The sequence below is a fragment of the Echinops telfairi genome, unplaced genomic scaffold (genome assembly GCF_000313985.2).
Source record: "Echinops telfairi isolate 266 unplaced genomic scaffold, ASM31398v2 ScPeMD7_2291;HRSCAF=2852, whole genome shotgun sequence".
Taxonomy (NCBI): domain Eukaryota; kingdom Metazoa; phylum Chordata; class Mammalia; order Afrosoricida; family Tenrecidae; genus Echinops; species Echinops telfairi.
Window position 1 is genome coordinate 25,133,772 of NW_022106189.1, and position 12,454 is coordinate 25,146,225.

General features: G+C 43.7%; 1 protein-coding gene across 2 annotated transcripts in view; it reads right to left on the reverse strand.

Annotated features, from left to right (window-relative positions):
* The window catches only part of CDH8 (cadherin 8), a 472,175-nt gene extending 459,721 nt beyond the window's left edge, over window positions 1–12,454 (reverse strand). For both annotated transcript variants that reach the window (XM_045293654.1, XM_004704627.2), the window contains exon 1: window positions 12,418–12,454. The gene's annotated coding sequence lies outside the window, so the exon portion shown is untranslated. The remainder of the gene's footprint in view (window positions 1–12,417) is intronic.

The following is a 12,454-nucleotide window of genomic DNA, read 5'->3' on the forward strand; positions in this document are numbered from 1 at the left end:
AGACTAAGAGGAAAGTGCTTGACTTCTGAGATGGGAGTGTGCATCAGGTGAGACCCCGAAGGAGCTCAGAACTTCAGCCTGAGGTGGCAAGAGGGAGGCTGCAGGTGACGGCTGAGGAGGTAACCACGGACTTCAACCTAAACCCTGCTTGGGGAAAGGGCCCTTACTCTCTCAAAACAAATGTTGCTTCATGAGAGCCCACACCAGCACGCTCCATAACCATCCGTGTGGCACCTCTTTGTCAGCCTCAGTTCTACAGAGGCAGACGAGCAAGGTGGTTGTGTGAATAACTTCTAATGTCAGCCTGTCAAGATTTAAACGGTGGTTGCCCGGTGGTCTCCAGGTTTTCCACTTGACAACTGTATAACTGGAGGTCACTTAATAATAACAATAGCAATGATCACATGAACTAGTTTTATTTTGAGGAGCGAAGGAAACAAGCTTGGTAAAACACGTTGCGAAGGCTAGCCTGTATTGTTCTTTTAAAACTGCTCCACAGACTGTGCAAGTGTATTCTGACGTCTGCTCTGTCAGTGGTTATTCTGTGGCAAGAAAGCCGCTTGAAGGAGGAACTTATCATGGAAATGTTGAGACAGAATTAGCCAATTATGGGATTGGTGGATGTAACCAGTCTTTCCGAAGACCAGAACAAAATGCTAGCTAATCCAAGATCTCTGAATGAATCTGCACCTGTTGTCATCTGCAAACTATTAATGATGAGATCGCCCAGGCTAAGGTCATTACATATCCATCCTTGCCCGCTACACTCAGACTAGTCATGTGCCAGAGGGCCCCCTCTTCTTTGAATATTCCATGTGAACAGAGGGCATGTTGGATTTTCCCAAACCTTGTGTGATTGCAATGCCCGCTATCTCAGGGGAAAAGTATGGAGACAAGGATGATTCCAACTTAACTACGTATTTCACTTATTTATTTTTAATTTTTCCTTCAGAAAGATGAAAGGACTTCCCTAATGCCCCAGAGTCCATACAAAGCTCGGGGAAACTAAGCCCAATGCAGTAAACAAGCTTTATCAGCTCAGTTATTCCCACCACATCCCCAGATTGATGCTAACCCCTGAATTCTCACATACTGCTTCTCAATAGTTGCCAGATTCTTATATAACCCATTACACTGTGAATTGTCTTATATGTGCTCAGTATATGAAACAAGAGGTAAGCTAGTACCATTTGTAGTAAATAGAAGATAATTCTGAAATGGCAATACTAATACGAAATTATTTACAAGGCATCCAAACAATAAGGATCAAAGGTCTACAAACATTTAAGTATGTTCACAACCCAATGACGTGAGTTTTGCTATGGTTTCTTCAGCAAGGTGAAGTACAGAAGTTCCAAACATCAAGTTCACTACCATTGAATCAATTCTGACTCTTGATGAACTGATAAAATAGAATAGAATTGCCCCAGAGCATTTCGTAGACTGTATCTCTTTATAAGAGTAGAAAGATTCGTCTTTTTCTGGCAGAGTAGCTAGTGGTTTAGAACTGCTGACCTTGGGGTATGTACACTACATCACCAAGGTTCCTACTAAGTGGCTAGTATTCTAATATCTTATCTTCACCTAACTAGATATACTATCAAAGCCTGAAGACATCCCATTCTGCTGAAAAAGAAGACAAGCTGGTGAACATTTAACAAGTGGTTCTTCAGGAAGAAGAAAAAAGAAATCCATTCTCGGCGTGTAGTGAATTCTGATTTCCCTGACATGCATCTCTCTCTTGGATGATCTGAAGTTACCAGCTAGACTGTCATCTCACTCAAACTCACTGTCATCAGGCCAATTCGGACTCACAGCAAACCCATCGGACAGGGCAGAACTGCCCCTGTAGGTTTCCGAGACTGTAAACCTCGATGGCAATAGAAAGCCTTGGCTGTCAACTGTTTCCGACCATTTCCAAGCATTTACCAATCTGGCTCTGGTATCTGGAAGAGCCTGTTCCCAATACCCTTTGGCAGGGTGCTACTGAAACAATATGCAAACCCATGACCTGGAAATCTTTGAAAAATCGAAATCCAGAGAGTATAGAGTATGTCTTTCTGACAACCTCTCCTGTGGTGTTGATGCTACTGATTAGAGGGCTGCACATTAAGACCTTCTCTTGGAGAGCGGCTTTTGTGGACCTGTTGCGAGAGTCACTTTCCCCTGCCACTTAACTCTAAGGTCATGGATGACGTCCCACGTGGTGCACACAGGAGGATAAACACAACCTGGATTTGCATAAATCCAGCATTGAGGGGTGTGGATGTATGAGATGGCATGCGAGTGCTTTTGTCATGCACTCTCCCCTGCCCACATCTCATTCACGGGTGCCACGGGGAGCATTGCCCAGCAAAAGACTGAGTTTTCATATGCATCTTGGGGTGGTGGGGGCCTGGCTTTTGAGGCGATCTTGAAGAGAACTGGGATTCCAGGGTGACATTGACAACCATGCAATTTGCATACTTGCACCTGTGCTGTGGGCATAGCTAATGTTGTCTTCTTTGATAATAAGAGACTTGCTTTGTAGAAATTCTTGAGATGTGATGGTGTGTCACTGTTATCAGAATTAATAAACACTGTGAATAGTAGATGCATACACAAACTGCTTACTTCTACGCAAAGAAGAAATTGAGTAAGGCTGTAAAGCTTGGTTAAAAAAAAAAAGAAGAAGAAATCAATGTATTTTTAGATTTCCCAACCACAGTATGTCTGTCTGGCCAAGCAATCCACTTTATTATAATGCTGCTATATTGATTTACACCCGGATAGTGAGATGAAGAGATTTTATAGTCTCTCTGGAATTCTTACGTATAAGAAAGTACTTAGAATTCCCTTCTATGATAAGATATCTTCTCCTAGGTAAGAGATGTGTAACACACCTTTTCCTTAATACTCACCTTTTAGAGATAGTTCTAATTACAGCCTGCCTCTTACTCTGCTGACCCTAACATTTTGTTAAAGTGGACTTGGTCAATTCTCAGGTAAGTTAAAGTCATTATGCAAAAACATATCATATCATCGACTTCTGTAAGCACTGTGGATTAAGCTTCCAAAGGATGAGCCTCCCTTTGATGGGAGAACTTATCAAATAAAAAACTAAACTAAACTAAATAAAATTGGGCTTTATAAACATATCAGGACTCTGTCCAATAGATTATTGTGGTTGAAAGGAAATTAGGCTTTTATTATCTACTGGGCTTAGTGGCCACAATATTTCATGGCAGCAAAAATGACACACAGGAGCAGAGAGTTTCCATTAAAATGTTTCTGACCTTGAATTTGGAGCCATTAGCAGGCTGCTTCAAAACAGGTAAATGCATATTGAATTCAAAGTGGCATTTCCTGAACACAAGGGATGCAATTCTGCTTGTGGCCCCATGTGATTCACAGCAAGCCACCTTCCTGCAACGGCAGAACAGGTCTTTGAATTTTATTGGGGGTGATATTTGCAAGAGTCCAAATAGAAAATAATGCAAGAAAATCTCCTTTCCTAAATTCTTGTAAATTCCCTGAGCAGAACTTCTTGGTGGCATAAGAATCTGAAATGATCTGTGTACAGCAAATGTGTGTGTGTGTGTGTGTTTCTCCCCTCAGTCATGACACATTTGGTCATCCAACTTTCTTTGGTGTCATGACATCAGATCGAGTACTTACCCAGATGTTAATCTGTCTGAAAGCATGCCATTTGCTTGTTTTGACACCCGAGATCATACTTTTAGGATCCATTGCTCTGCTATTGGCATTCTTCTCTTGTGTGCTCGCTCTCTCTGTCTCTTTCTTTGTACTGAAGCTTTGGTTTTCGTTAAAATAGCTGGGTATCCAGGCAAAGCAAACCAAACCTTCTCATCTTTACTCAATTTGGAATCAGACACTCATTATTCACATCTTAGTAACCTCAAGTTCAGTGGTTCAAGCCCACCAGCTGGCTCTGCAAGAGAAAGATGAGGCTGTCGTTCCTTATAAAGATTCACAGCTTCGGAAACCCATTACAGGGTCACTGTGAGTCAATCAAGTTTATGAAAGTGGGTTTAGGTTTTATGTTTGCTTGTTTACGGAAATTTCAGAAAGGGATTTCTAAGCCAGCAACAAAAACCAAAAGATGAAAAACGGATGAGTTCTCTAATGCGAGGAGGTCTGGTGCCACACTGGGTTAAATGTTGGACTACTAAACCCCGAAAGGTCAGCAGTTCAAACCCACCAGGTTCTCTGTCAGCGAAAGTTTAAGGCAATCAACTGCCGTAAAAATGGACAGCTTTGGAAGCGCTATGGACTGGTTCTACTGTGTTTTCCAAGGTCACTATGAGATGCAATAGTCTTGGTAGTTTTTGGGTTGTTGGTGGTGTCTTTTAAGATTGTACAGAGTAAGCCTATCATTCCTAAGACTTCTTTGGATCATAAGTAAGGTTAAATATTGAATAGATTGAAAATAAATCTAGAACAAATATAGGGTGCGACCACACTTACAAGGATAAGAACCAAGACAAAGGCTGGCACACCAAAGGGAACAGATTCTGAGGTTCCCCAGGGAGGGAGGGCAACATGGAAGGATGATGCAGTAGACTAGCAGGTTGGCAGAGACTGATTTGGTGAAAGGGAAGACAGACGGTCACAGGTAGGAAAGAGAAACCGGGAAGGGAGGAGGGATACAATATGGAGTTGGGGATGGCGAATGGTTTGAACTGTTGAATGCAGAATTGAGGATCTGAAATATAGATCCTCCCACCTATTTCACAATAAAAAAATCATTAAAAAAAGAAAATTAATCTATCTTACAGTAGGACTGAGCAAGTTGTTTCCTAAATCTAATCTAACTCACTCTCTCCCCTGCACACCACCCCACTTCTCTATTAAAAAGCCACCTGCTTGGCAGTCTGTAAGACTCAGGTTCAATATTCAATAGGCCAAGATTCCAGGGGTGAAAGCAATTTGGGCTGACTTCCTAAATCAAAACAACCAATCAGGGTCAGGCTAACGCCTATCAATCTTGAGCATAGTTGGACTGTGAGCAGTTCCGTGGGTTAGTGGTTAAGAGCCTTGATTTTGGAGTCAGACAAAAAGAGTGTAGATCAAGGATCGGCCACTCCTAAGATTGGTTGGGGGCAAATTTTGAATCTCCATACTGGCAAGTGAGGAAATGGATGCTATGTTTAATACTATCTACCTTGATGGAGCAGAAGAAAGATATGGCAGTCAGCTTCCAAAAAAGACTCCAGAATAAAAGGAAACCCCCTATTTTGATTCATACTCAACAGGGCAGAGAAGCATTGCTCCCCAGGGTTTCTGAGATTGAATCTTTACAGGAGCGGATCGCTTCATCTCGCTTCCATGGAATGGCTGGTAGATTTAAACTTGTGGTTTGCTGCCCAATTCTTAGGCCACAGTGTTATCGGGGATCTTTGGAAACTAAGTCTGAGGAAAGTCTACTCTATTCTGTAAGGTGACTATGAGCTGGAATTATCATCATAGATTTTTAGCTTAACTTGGAACACTACAGAAAAAAATTAAATAAGTTATATATAAAGGCTTTTGCCAATGTCACAATAATACTTCCTATTTATTTAACACTTGTCCTCGCCAAAGAAAGCATTGATTGATTAAAAATATTATCTCAATTTCTTGATGTGTGTTATCAATGGGGAGAAATTTAAATGTTAAAATATAGAGGCAGGTAATCAATAAAATAACCTTGATTTAAAAATAATGGCATGAGCCATGATGGGTCTCAGTGAAACAGAATTTTATGAGTAACATTCTCAAGCCTTAGGTAACAACTTTCAACATTTTAATTAATAACTTAGCATAATTTGATCTGGCCTCTGTAGGGCCATATTTCTGTTCTCATCCTCTGCCATCTGTGCCTCTCTCTCTCTCTCTCTCTCTCTCTCTCTCTCTCTTTTTCCACAAAGGAGATGCCCTTTGCCATCATGAGTAGCGAAACTGCTGCTCCACCTCCCCGAGACTGCGTAGTTTAGAGAAAGTGAGAATAGCTCACTGAAAGCATGGCTTGGTACTGCCCTTTCCCAGGAGAAGTTCCATTGCATTTCAGTCATTTACATTCGAGTGAGGATGAACCAAGTAGGAAATCCTTGGGAATTGCAAGATGAGGTCAATCCAACCTCTCAGCGCTACTGAGGCGAAGCCTCAGAGAAGACCATGGTAATGACTGATTGAATTCCAGTAGCGTCTTCTTTCAAAAATAGATTCAACATCCTTTTTATAGTCATCTCAAGGAAATTTAGTGCTACTGATGACAGCGAGAGATTAGAAGTTTTTCCTAGACTCTCTTAAGAAGTGTGGAAATGGTTAAAATCAGTTGAATCACATAACCAGGCTACAGAGTCAGTTATACTGAAATTGAAACACAGCCAAGACTCTCAGTATAATAAGTCAAGATCCTGCCAATTAGATTATACTGTGTCGCAACCACCCTTACAAGTGCACCTCACTGTCATTCTTTCATGTTTCAAAGACTTTATAGCTTAAAAGCCACCCACCAACACTGGCTACATGAGCTATGGACACAGATGAGAGATGGGTATTCAGTCAGATAGATAATGGGTGATCATTTGACTAAAATAATGAGATATCCCTTAGACGTACGGTTCACGAACATTAGGGAGATTGCTTATATGACTAATAAACTATATTATCTTGTAACTGTAACGTAACACTTTTTACAAACTTGCAGAACTATTTAGATATCAAACTAGGTATACATTATTATTTTTGAATACATTTCTGAGAAGCCCCATTTTGAAAATTAAAATACTTGGACATAGACAAGTACTATTCTGCTTGTCAAGTTCAAGCACCAACAGAGTCATGAAGAATGGAATGTGTCTTGGTAAGTTTTTTATAACAAATTTGGCATGCTAACGGGACTCTGAAGATGAGTTTGCACACGCAAGACCGATAAGCATTCCCTTGTAATATTGACGTCCGTCCCCCTGCAATGCTACTAATGTTATGCTATTTTTGTCACATCAGGAATCACGATTTTATGCACTATTCTACCTAGGAAATAAACACATGAGAAATGTTGTTCTTAACTTCTAATAAAACATGCATGCGCTCCTATAAGAACCTGCACAGGCTACGATCACATTTTCCTTTAGCGAGACTCTAGAAATGATTAAGCTTATTCGACTTAATATCCCTTTGTAATATATTCAATGTGATTAAAATATCAATAGATACAGAAACACTTTATCATGGCATAAAGAATTATTTTCTTGGCTGTGTATGTGAGTAGGTACTCTCTTGAACAGAATCAATGCAGTGTCTTCTAACCCAGACTTGCAATTCACAAGTGGTTAATCTGAATGGATCCATTAAAACATACAAAGAAAGGGCAAGAAGTAAGAAGGGAAAGAGGGAGAAAGGGAGGTCACAATTCATTCGTCATCATTTTTAGCCGTGTCCAGTAAGGCTAAGGTTCTGACCCTCTTTGGGTGACACACACAACCCTTTCAGAGACAGATGAGATTGTTCCCTATGAAGTATGTCTTTGCATCACATAAGATTACAAGAATTCCTTGATGCAAGCCAAGCTGTGCATGTATTCTTATTTTACCATGCTGAACTAAGGCTTATAAATTTAAAAAATGACGGAGAAAAAAAGGTGCTTTGCAAACGGAGTAAAATGGATTTATTTATGCAGAAGAGTGTGGCTATGGCTAAAAGCAAACTTGGAACAATTCAGGGACTTTCTGGAGGGAAAATTGAGGTAAGCCATCCCAATTCAAAAAATGCCCTGACTTTTATTCCTTCTCTCACCTTTATTGAAAATAGCCCAGGCCAGGAGTAGGGGGAGGCACAGTCACTGTTATTATTGCATGAAATGAATGTTTCCAGGCCACAGACTCCGGGCTCGGCTCATTCCAACATTTGCCATTAACCTTGGCAGTGGGGTAGAGAAGTAAAATCTTTGGGGACTAGTATTACAAGTGTTATTATTTTATGATGCTTTCTAAACGGACACAGATAATTATGTCAATATGTTTCCAACTACTGAAAGAGCTTTCTAAAGGGTGGGGGGAGAGGGGGGGCACCCAACCACCACCACCATAAAGTCCACAGACAAGAAGGTGGATAATATTTATGATAGGAACTAGCACATGACATTTAAAACCCAGGAAATAAAAGCTCGGGAGATGATAGAAAAATGAAATAATATTGGCCCCAATGCTATGCCATGAAGTGGCAATGAAGATTCAGTTAGCGTCAACATACGGGAGAAGCAGCTAAATGGCATCTCTCTTGAACTTCTTTCTTTCTTGACCTTTTGAAGTTTCCAGGTTCAACTCATTTTCTCCTCATGGTTACATCTGAAGTGGGTGCCAGAGGCCAGAACCAAGGGTTCAGCAGAAATAGATTGCTCATCACAACGTGTAGGAATGAAATCAGAAGGGACTAATAGCCCTTTGGTTAATTAATCCTTACTAATCAGATGATGGTCTTCGTTCATGAAAATATTGTTCCATTTCATAAAGAAAATGTCTAAAATTCCACAGGAGGTGGAATTTCTGGCCCCCACAAACAGGTTAGATTTGTAAAGTAACTGTTCAATATGCCAATCTGAGAATGCAAGAGAGCCCATCTTGTCATCTAATGCAGATTATATGGAAGGGGAACATGATGAAAATGTCACATTTTAAACCAGTAAATATAGGAGCACATTTTCAGGAAGGGGTAGGAGTGTGGTGTGTGTGTGTGTGTGGGGGGTGTGTATGCATGAGAGTGTATGTGCAACACAGTCTGCAGAGCAATTAGCAATCTTTCTTGCTGTTTAATTCCACACCCTGTTAACAAGTGAAACGGAATGTGCCGTAGTTAGGAGTTTTTTCTAAAGGAGCCAAGTTTGTCATTTCAACTGTAAACTGCATGTCTCCTATTAAACGGGATAATTTTATAAGACATGGAAAATGATTGAAACTGATATCAGTGGTTGACTGAGCACAGCATTTTAAAAAAGACGGCTTGGGGCCTCAAATTCCCTCTATCACTGAAAGGCTAAGGGATGCGTGTTTTCCCTCTGATTTGTCACATGCCAAACTTTGCTGCGGATCCAGAAATGGGTGGTTGATAAAGTAAATTGACTATCACTCTGCCTTTTGGCCTTACCATGAAAATTTACTCAAAGTGGAATTCTGATCAAGCTATGATAGGTGCCACTTTGAAAGGAGAAATAAGACCAGTTTCTCTTTAAATCATTAACTTCCTTATGGGAGCACTAATACAGTTTTCTTTTCAGTTGAGGAAGGTGGATTCTAACTCTTCTGCTTATTTGTGGTGCTGCTTTGCCCACCAGTAAACAGAGGAAGGTCCATGGAAAGCAAAGTCCTGAAGGAAATTTCTTGAATAGAAGCATTAAGAATACCCTCACTCTTTGGGGGACTGCCCTTGCTTTGGTCCAATTTTCAAATGTTCCCTGAACACAAGGAGCATTAGTCTTTAGCGTATAAGAATTATTTACATCTTGAGTATATTTATGTGACAACCTTTACAAATGACTTTTCAAACAGTGCATTCTCTCTCTCTCTCTCTCTGTTTTCCTTTCCATCAAGCATCCTACTACTATTGGCTTCTTAAAAGTACGCTCAGAACTAAACAACTCAAGAGTTGCTTTAGTAGAACACTGTCTGGACAGCAACTAGTTCTACATAATAGTCAAAATAAAGTGATTTCCCAGAGTAAGGACTTCTCTTTCAAGTTGTTATAGACTTAGCAAGCAAATATTCTGGGGAGGGTACTATAAAAAAAGACTGTGGTGCTTTCACTAAATGACTGCATCTTCAGGAGCTTAACGAATGAATTCCAGACAGCAGAAATCCAAGAGTCTTGGGTGCAGAGGTTTACCCAGAGTCTTGAGGATCTCTAAGACACAACAAATTAAAAAGCAAAATTGTTGCTTTTTAATAATAATAACTAGGTATACAGGCTCTATGTTGCAAGGGAGAAAGATGAATGAGGTTGAATAGCAGATTATAGCACAGATTCTAGAGAACATTAGCCAGTGCCTTTAAAATTATTGGCTTATTTGTGGCAGTCAGGGGTACCTTAAAGCCCCTGTGGGTGGTGTGAGAAAGGTGAACTGACACAAGTCATATCTGAGGGCCTCGAGAGGACTCACTCCTCGTTTTTTAGAAGGACTTTTCATCAACTGTAAACCCTCTGCTGATCCCAAAAAACAGAAAATACCAAAGGTGATTTAAAATCCTATGATTGGGCATGAAACAGCTAGCTTTCAAATCTGCAAAAAGCAGAATTACAGATTAGTATGATTAGCATCATTATTGAATAAAAGAGTGAGAGAGAGCTCTAGAATTTCATTCATCCATGGAATACAGGGCAGTGGCAAAACACTCCGGACATGAAGATTATAGGGGGAAGTCACCCTCAGAGAGCATCCTTTAAAGACATCGAGCCTCTTTCAGTGGAAGAATCTCTCTCTCTCTCTCTCTCTCTCTCTCTCTCTCTCTCTCTCTCTCTCTCACACACACACACACACACACACACACGCACGCGCACGCACGCACACTTACTCACATATGAAATCCCTGCAAAGCTGGATACACTTGAGGAGCGGCAATAATCAGGGGGAATCTTCAGCGGTGTTTAGCATGAAAGACAAGGCTCATTTTGCATTCAGTGAGGGGCAGCAAGAGGAGGTTGAATGGATGGAAAAAATCCCACTCTCAACTCTTACATAAATACCCCCACCCCCACCCCCACACAGTTTTCCAGTTGACAAGCTCTTCTAATGAAGCTGGAGGTGACAGCCCGGAAGGGTTGGTAACCATTGAGATGGCTGTCAGGAGCATGGTAAAGAGGGCAAGCGCTTCTGTATGATCCCAACTACCCTCCTGCCCCTCTGAGCGCCTTCACTGGAGTGTCCGGAGAAGAACCAAATGCTTTATCTCTCTTTCCCTGCCTCCTCTCACCCCTACCACCCGCCCACTGGTGCTGGGAGTCCCACCAGGGCCATGGAGAGCAGCGGGCAGATCTGGTTAGCAGCCTGGGCAGGCGCAGCTGAGCGGTTGCCTGATGGTGCCTCTTCAAAGGGGGAAACTCTTGTGGAATCTTCAGGAAAGGATGGCAAAGTTGAAAGAAACCTTTCTCCCTCCTGCTCCCTGGGTTATAAGCTGCCAGCCTGATTTTCCATTAAGGACGATTGCGGAGCGTTGGCAACAATAAACAATTAATGTTGTTTGATTTCTTACATTTAGCAAGCCAAGCAAACAGCTGCCATCTCAGCTCGCAGAGGCAAATGGCTAGTCATGGATTTGCCACCGGCTCAGTGCCTACAGGGGAGGATCAAGGATGATGAAACTTTGAGGTTTGGGGAAGCCTGGGTCAGCGAAGGCTTGGGCTCAGGGGAGGGAACGAGCGGAGGGCATGGTGGGTACCTGTTGGCCCCAGATTTGGAAATGGCACGTCTGCCCTGTCTGGCAGCCTTAGCTGGCAGGGAGAGCAGGAGCCAGGAGTGGATCTCTGCGGAACCTGTTACGCGCAGGAAGGACCCAGGAGCACGAGACCGCTTTCCCTTCGGCGCGCGCCCTGCACCCCTGGGTTTCGCAGATGGGGTGCGGCGAGATGACCGAAAACGCAGCCTGGGGCTCTGCGGATGCCAGGCGAGAGGGGACGGAGCCTCCGCGTCCGGGAGCCTCAGTGACCGCAATTTAGCGGGTTCCAAGAAGACACTGCCTAGGAAGGTCAGCCCGGGTGGGAAGCGGCGGCGGCTCGGCCAGGGCTGTTGGCAAGGCGCTGCCAAGTTTGCCGGCAGCGAGCTCCGCGCCTCCGGGGCTGGGCAGCCACTTGTGGGAAAGACTCGCGCGGGGGACTCTCGCTGCGGAGGCTGGGGCCGCAGCCCCGCCGCGTGGGGTGCCCTCCCTCGCCTCTAAGGAGCAGGCTGCCCAAACCCAGCAGGATGGCCCCCCAACTCCCGGCCACCTCTCCTCTGGGGCTGGTACCCTCCTCCCCAGCAGCGCCAGGTGCTTGGGCATTCTCCGCACGGACCCCGCAGTGGAGACGCGCGGCTGTTGCGGCGCCTGCCCGCTCGGGGCAGCGGCGAAGGCGGCCGGTGGCCGCGAGGAGGAGACCCGCAGACAAACTGGAGGGGGCCAGGCTGGAACAGGCGATTCCCCAGGATCTGCGGTCAGGGCAGGTGGGCAAAACGCCCCGGCGGCGAACAGCCCTGATGGCGCGTTCCTTGAGCCCGGGCGCTGGCGAGAGAACCTGCCGTTTCCCCAAGCGCCCGGACTGAGGACCCGCATTCACCATCTAGGGGCAGAAGGCGGCACGCGCAAGGGGTCCGAGAGGCGTGGGAATTCTTGAAAGAAACGGTCCCTCCCGTCGCCTCCGGGCCTGGCGAAGCATTCCCGGGGGTGGGGGATGTCGGGGGGCAAGACTTACTCTTGGGGAGTCTCCGTTCTCGTGAATGTCAAGCCTC